Source organism: Alligator sinensis, unplaced genomic scaffold (genome assembly GCF_000455745.1).
Source record: "Alligator sinensis unplaced genomic scaffold, ASM45574v1 scaffold701_1, whole genome shotgun sequence".
Classification (NCBI taxonomy): Eukaryota; Metazoa; Chordata; order Crocodylia; family Alligatoridae; genus Alligator; species Alligator sinensis.
In genome coordinates, this window is record NW_005841915.1 from 2,713,884 (window position 1) to 2,720,757 (window position 6,874).

General features: G+C 42.1%; 1 protein-coding gene across 15 annotated transcripts in view; it reads right to left on the minus strand.

Annotated features, from left to right (window-relative positions):
• Positions 1 to 6,874, minus strand: part of TCF4 (transcription factor 4) — a 360,805-nt gene that overhangs the window by 106,404 nt on the left and 247,527 nt on the right. The gene's annotated exons all lie outside the window — the stretch shown is intronic.

A 6,874-nucleotide genomic window follows, 5' to 3' on the forward strand; every position in this document is an offset into this window, starting at 1 on the left:
CGGTAGGAGTCACTACTGACAACAGAAGTTTATTTCACTTGTAACTCTGAAAACTATATTTTTCATGAGTAACCATGAGAGCCTACAAATACAACTATGTGAGATCTCCTAGGGCAAATGCTGCTACCCTTTGTAGACTTAAATGAGTTTTTCAGCTATGCAAGTGGTATTTTTTGCACTTGCACAGAAAGTGCAGTTTTATTATCCTTGCAATGTGGGTGTGTAAGCATGTGCATGTAGACTGATCGTGAGCAGTTGGCTAAGCATTGGCCAGGCACATACATGGATCTATTGTGGCTAAGTAAATACGTGAACAGCACAAAGATGCAGTCATTAAAAATCAATATTAGATGCTGGAAGCGAAGGAGAACAAGGATCATCTCACATTTTAACACTAGGAGCCCAGTGGCTAGTGAGTTCATGCAGGAAACATGGACTCTAGGCCCCACCTTGCCTACAGGATGTGTTATGCTGAAGTTCTCAGTCTTCCCAGTACAGTGCTCTAGTCAAGACACCACAGCACTGTTAGGTGTGCAAACATGATTCAGAAGATAAACCCAGAAATCTCATGTGTGGAATCCTTGGCCATGTGTAGATGAAATGAGGGGCATGCGTGCACGATACATTAAAGCGGGTTAAATGCTTTTGCACCGCTTTAATGGTGTTGGTGTTTGCACGTGTCGGTGGCGTATTGTGCAGTAATTCCAGCCGCTGTAGAAAATTTGGCAGCGTAATGCACCTTAAATGACTTGGGGTGCAGCAAACTAAAACTCCTCCAAGGAGTTTAGTTTTAGTTTGCTGCCCCTACAGCTGCGGAGCAAAGCGGGCTCTGTGCAGCTCAGGGGCTGTGCAGGAAACCTATGCAGGCAACCTGGCAGCAGCCCAGGAAGACATCCTCTGCCCAAGATCTTTTTTTTCCTTTTCCCTTGGTGCCTGCCTGCCTGAGCTGCGCAGGGGTCCGCTGCTTCCCTCCGTGGCTGTGGTGCCTCCCGGGACCACCAGAGACAGGTGCTTGTGGGCAGGTGCCACCTGGGGGGCACTGCCACTGCCACGGAGGGAAGCACCAGCCCCCCTCACAGCCCAGGGACCACTCCACCAGCTGGCAGCTTGCCCTCCCCTCCCCGCTGCGGAGAGGCAGGTAAGTTCGGTTATGTGCATGACACGGGTATTTAAATGGCCCTAAATTGAAGTGGTGGGTTTTTAAAAACCCACCACTTCAATTTAGGGCCCCCGTTTCATCTACACACGCCCCTTAGCATCAACCATTCTGACCTGCTGAGGTCTTTTTGAGTTCTGTGCAACAGAAGAATTGCTTTATTATCCTTCTGTAGTCAAAACTGAGTGAAAAGTTAAGAGCTGACTTTTCCAAGGTATGCTGCAAGTGCTATCAAAGGGTGCCTCAAGTCTAAAAAAGTTGAAAACCACTGAGTTGGACATTTGCCTGGTCCCGCTCAAGAGCTCCTTGTGAAGCTGGGCAAGACAGGGTGATATGTGGAGCCAGGAAGATCAGCACAAGCTAGAGAGCATGTCTCAGTGGAAGGGATACTGTCACACATGAGAGCAAGCCCTTGGTTCTAGCCTAGAGTCTTGTTCCCACTGGGGCACTAACTTGCCCGGCGCACACTGCTCCCAGACTATTTTATCCAATCACTATTAAATGCAAGAGATAGTGGGTCATCTCCATGTTGGTTAGAGCCCTGTGCTGGAAGTGGGAGAAATGCAGTGTTAAGCTCCTCTGTTTTTTGGGAATGCAGGTACTGGAACCCTCTCATCCTCCCCAATTTTTTCCAGGAGTTATACTTGAATGCATGCATACCTGCACAGCTAGTGCATGCTTATATTCTTCATTACAGGGTTAGAAGAATTGCAACCTGCATGTAAGTGTCAAAAAACACTACTGTGGCTGGAAAGCTCCCAGTTAGGCACATGAAGAATAGAATCCAGTCCTTAAAATATATACGCAGAGATATGCATACACCTATACAGCCTCTCACATTCACAAAGCTTGGTTGCAATTTAGTGAATATGTTTTCCATCAATTACTCCATAATGCTGTCTGAAATAACTGTACTACTTTTCTTATTCTTAGGGAAATGTTGGCTCTGTAAAATGATTCAATACACACTCACAGTGAAAGAACAATGCCATCTAAAAGCAGTGTTGAGCAAACTATTTATCAATAAAATATAAAAGATATTCTGCCAACTCACAGCTTTTGATTCTTGCATACAACATATAGTCAAATGTTACTAAGTAGTCAATTCTGGCATCTCCTTTTAATAGTTGCAGAGAGATCCAAAACAGTCCTCCACACATGGCTCATTTAATTTATAACACAAAAGGGGGACTGACAGACATGGAAAAACAAAACAAAACAAAACAAAAAATGCGCTTTACCAGAAGCAGTAGCGCATTACTTAGACCAGGCTCTGCAGCATTTGTATAGATGTATAGATTTTTGTGCCCAAAAGTTTGCTAAGAACTACTCAGTTGGTCTAATAAAAGATATCACATCTACTCAACAGACCTTGCCTGTATAGATCAGGCACTTCGGCTACGCTTTTTTGGTGTTTATCTAAAACTGATTCAATCAGCTATTAGATAAAAGTGCCAAAAAAGCCCCACTAAAATGCCTAGTCTATACAGATGTTGGGAAAGCCAGGTCCAACTAATGCGCTGCCTCTTTTGGGTATGCACTGGGCTTGGCATGGGAGTGCGCTGAGTTTAAAGTAAAGCACCTTCCTCCTAAGTCTGCCCCACCCAAGTCTGCAAGCAGCCAAACTGTATTTGAGACAAAGGTACAGTACTCAATACTGAAACTTCCTGTGCTTTCCTCAAATAATTGTGACATCACTCTTATGAGATGGAGAATGCTGCAAAGAAAACAGGGTGGCTTCAAAACATGTAGAAACAACAGATTTGCAATGCAGAAAGTGTTGAGATATTGCATATTTCAAAACAATGCATGTCATTGAGCCATTCTTTCAGCACTTTCTAGGTCACCAATAGCATAACAAGACTCACCAGGTATAATTTATCCATGCTCATGCACTATAAATACATTCATACAGTGTAAATGTGGACAAATTCAAGTTAATATAAGCGCTTATCTAACATGACATAGAAAGTGTTAGACACCATGTTACTTCAACATTTGGTCATGGACCAGTTCTAATGCTTCAGTCTGCCTCATATTTTATAAGTTAAGCATACCTTTTACAGGACACTGACTACATTTTCCTTTTATACTACTCTGCAAGCACCCCTAGGAAGACAGTTGCAACATTTAAGATGAATTTATAAGTGGTAAAGACAGGTGGTGCTGACTGGAAACAGTCATAATTTTGTGACTTCTGGGATGTGCATTCAGTTTCAGTGCTTTAATACATTTGTTTCCAATTTTTCCATTTCATTTTGTTTATGAGCTCGCTTCCAAACCTCAGGAGAAGACTGATGAAACAATAAGAAAGTCCACAAGGAAGAAAGAAAGAAAAAGGAAATATCAGTTTCTGCAGCTCACATAGGAGGCCTTCCCAATTGATTCAAGAGGTGAAAAAAATATGGCTGCTTCCCAACATAATCTCCAAATGGTTCCAAGAAAGAGAGGTCTTGGAGTGCTTTATCCATAGAGCTGATGAGCACCCTCAGCAACCTACAAAACATCTTGGAATTGAAGATACTCTACTATCACAATGAACTTATTCAGCAACAACAAGTTTGAGGTCTTACACCACTTACAAGTTCAAGAGTGATAAAAATGAACGATTAGAAAGAGAGAATGGAGGTTTTAAAGTTCTCTTTGAAATACAAAAGCCAAAACAGAAGTCTGCAGGAAAGTAGTAAAGAAAAGGAAACTACCCATTTTATAACAAGCTTATAGCAATAGGTAAAAACTGATAATGGTCAAACATCAAACAAGCGACTTGAAAAATGCAAGTTCTTGCATTTTAGGTGGTCTAGATAATCTCATTTTTCTTATCAAAATTCTTAAATTTAGAAACAATTGTACTGTCTATATAGAGAAGAGTTACAGAACATGAAGTGCAAAGCAGAAAGGAATCTTAAGGAGCATGGCAGGAGTCATTTTAACCACCTTTAGTAATTAAAGGACTACTCCAGGCCAGTAAACTAAGCACTGAAATAACAACAACAATAACAGAGATCCTCATCCATGATAACTCTTACATGCCTAAATGTATTTGGTGCCCACATTTTAGCCTGTAAAAATGCCTAAATTTATCTTCCAAGTATGTATAGAAGTATCCTAGTATAAGCCAGTAGGCACCTACTTCTCTGAACATCTTTTTGATCCAGAATGGCATTGGGACAGCACCTCAACTCTACATAAGTCTCCAGAGAGGCCTGATCCACACCTCACCTCACACTAATAGCATGGCATGGCACTAATAGCATGGCACAATAATCCAGACCATTGTTGTTCAAAAGCACAGGCAAATAAATTGTAAGTGGTGCCTATTTTTTGTAAAATAAACGTATGGTTAGTTCACAGGGAAGTACGATATCTGGGTTATAGCTGCTTCTCAACTTCAGGGAATTCAAACCATCTTCTGCCTCCCAGAAGAATGCCCTAACCACAAAGCTACAGAGTTAGTCTGGCCCCTTAACTTGTGTTCTGAAGAAAGGATAGAGAACACACCTTCTCATCCACTGATGAGGGCCTAAAATCCATGTCCTAACCACTAGAGAATCATGCAAAACAAAAGTGGTAGCTCCACTACAGGTCAATTTGGTGTCTACTCTCAAAGGCAGATACACTCAGGTGTATCTCTGAGTGAACAGAGATATCCAAAGTATAGCTCTGAAGAATGATGAGAGCTCAGACTTATACCTTGCTTAGGGTTTCCTCTTGGTTAGCTCTTGGCATCTTTTTTTGAGCTCCTACGTCTTCTGAACCACACTCTGAAGATTTCTAATGCTTCCCATTCACTGTATGTGGATCCCAAATGCCTAAGTTCATTTATCTTAATCAACCTTCAAGGACAATGGATCTATTTTTAAGGTATGCTGAGAATAATGTGAAGGTGTCTACAAGGCTGATTTGACATTAAAGGTCAGCAGATGGAAAAAAAATGATGAGATGCCAGAGCCAGATCTCTCATCTGGGGATATCAGTACGGGCTGATTTTTTTTTTAAGAATCAATCTCATAACTCATTGTACTTGTAGTTGTAGTATAGCTACCAAAGTGATGAGCTTAACAAACAAAGAGCCCGTGTCTATTTTTACACACTGCAGCATTTTGCTTGCTGGACAATATAAAACAAAAATGGAGAAAGCTAATTTAGTTTCTAGATAAACAAAATAACGGGTTCCATGTTTACCTAATACGGACTTCTGCATCGGCCATATTTTCAGTAGCACACATATCAGGGGCAGTTTCAAGCTTATATTGTGCAGGCTCCTAAACCAACTGATCAAGCTGCTGAGCCTTTCATGATAGAATTTGGTTCTCTCTTGCACGTATTTTTGCTAGGACTCATCCCCTTTCTGTCTTCTTAGGTGACTTAGATCAAAGGTGACTCTGGGGCTCTGGGTGCAAGGCTGAAGGGGACAGGGACTCAGGTGGTGTTCTCAATCCTTCCAGTCAAGGGGAAGGGCCCAGGCAAGAGAGGATCCATTCTGCAGATCACCATAGTTACATACATGGTGTCACCAGCAGGGCTTTGGCTTCTTTGACCATGGGATGTTATTCCAAGAAGAAGGATTGCTAGGAAGAGATGGGATCCACCTGACAAAGAAAGGGAAGAGCATCTTTGCAGACAGGCTCACTAACCTAGTGTAGTGGGCTTTAAACTAGGTTTGCTGGGGGAGGGAGACCAAAGCCCTGAGGTAAGTGGGGAAGCGGGTGACCTAGAGGAAGAGCAACCAGGAAGGGGCAATGAGAGAGGCCTTCTCATTCTTCCTAAGAAAGTAGGGCAATCAGCTAGTTACCTAAGGTGTCTGTACATGAATGCACAGAGCCTGGGAAACAAGCAGGAAGAACTGGACATCCTTGCAGAATCACAGAACTATGATGTGATTGGAATAACGGAGACTTGGTGGGAGCCTGCATGACTGGAGCACTGTCATGGATGGGTACAAAGTGTTCAGGCAGGACAGGGGAAAAGAGGACAATGAGTTGCACTTTATGTAAAACACCTGTATGATTGCTCAGAGCTCCAGTATGAAACTGGAGATAGGCCTGTCAAAAGTCTGGGTTGGGGTTAGAGGGGAGAGCAAGAAGGGTGATGTTGTGGCACGTGTCTGCTGTAGACCACCAGTCCAGGAGGAAGTGGTGGATGAGGCTTTCTTTAAACAGCTAATAGAAGTTTCCTGATTACAGGCTCTGGTTCTCATGTGGGACTTTAGTCACCCTGACATCTCCTGAGAGGGCAAGTGCACAGACAAGTCAGAAAGGTTTTGGAGAGTGTTGGGGACAACTTCCTGCTGCAAGTGTTGGGAGAGGCCAAATAGACTACCGACCAGTCAGCCTCACCTCAGTTCCTGGAAAAATCATGGAGCAGATTCCTGTTGCTGTAAATGCACAAAATTCTGTTTTAATGGCATTGCCAATAGGGAACTTGCAAAGAAGTACATTGCATGAAAACTGATATAAGATACAATTTTTCTAAAGGACTCAGAATTTATATTATGAACCTCCATGACATGTTAGTGTTGTGTCTGATAATCTTTATTAAAAATAATTATTTCTTTATGAACATAATATGCCTAGTATATATTAAATATTAAATTACCTCTGCCATCACTATAGCTTTTTGCAATTGAGAAGACAATTTCTGCAAAAGGAAATCTACAAAATGACTTCTAAATCTGTGTAGGTGGCCAAATGAATAGGTTTCATATTAAATTCCTGC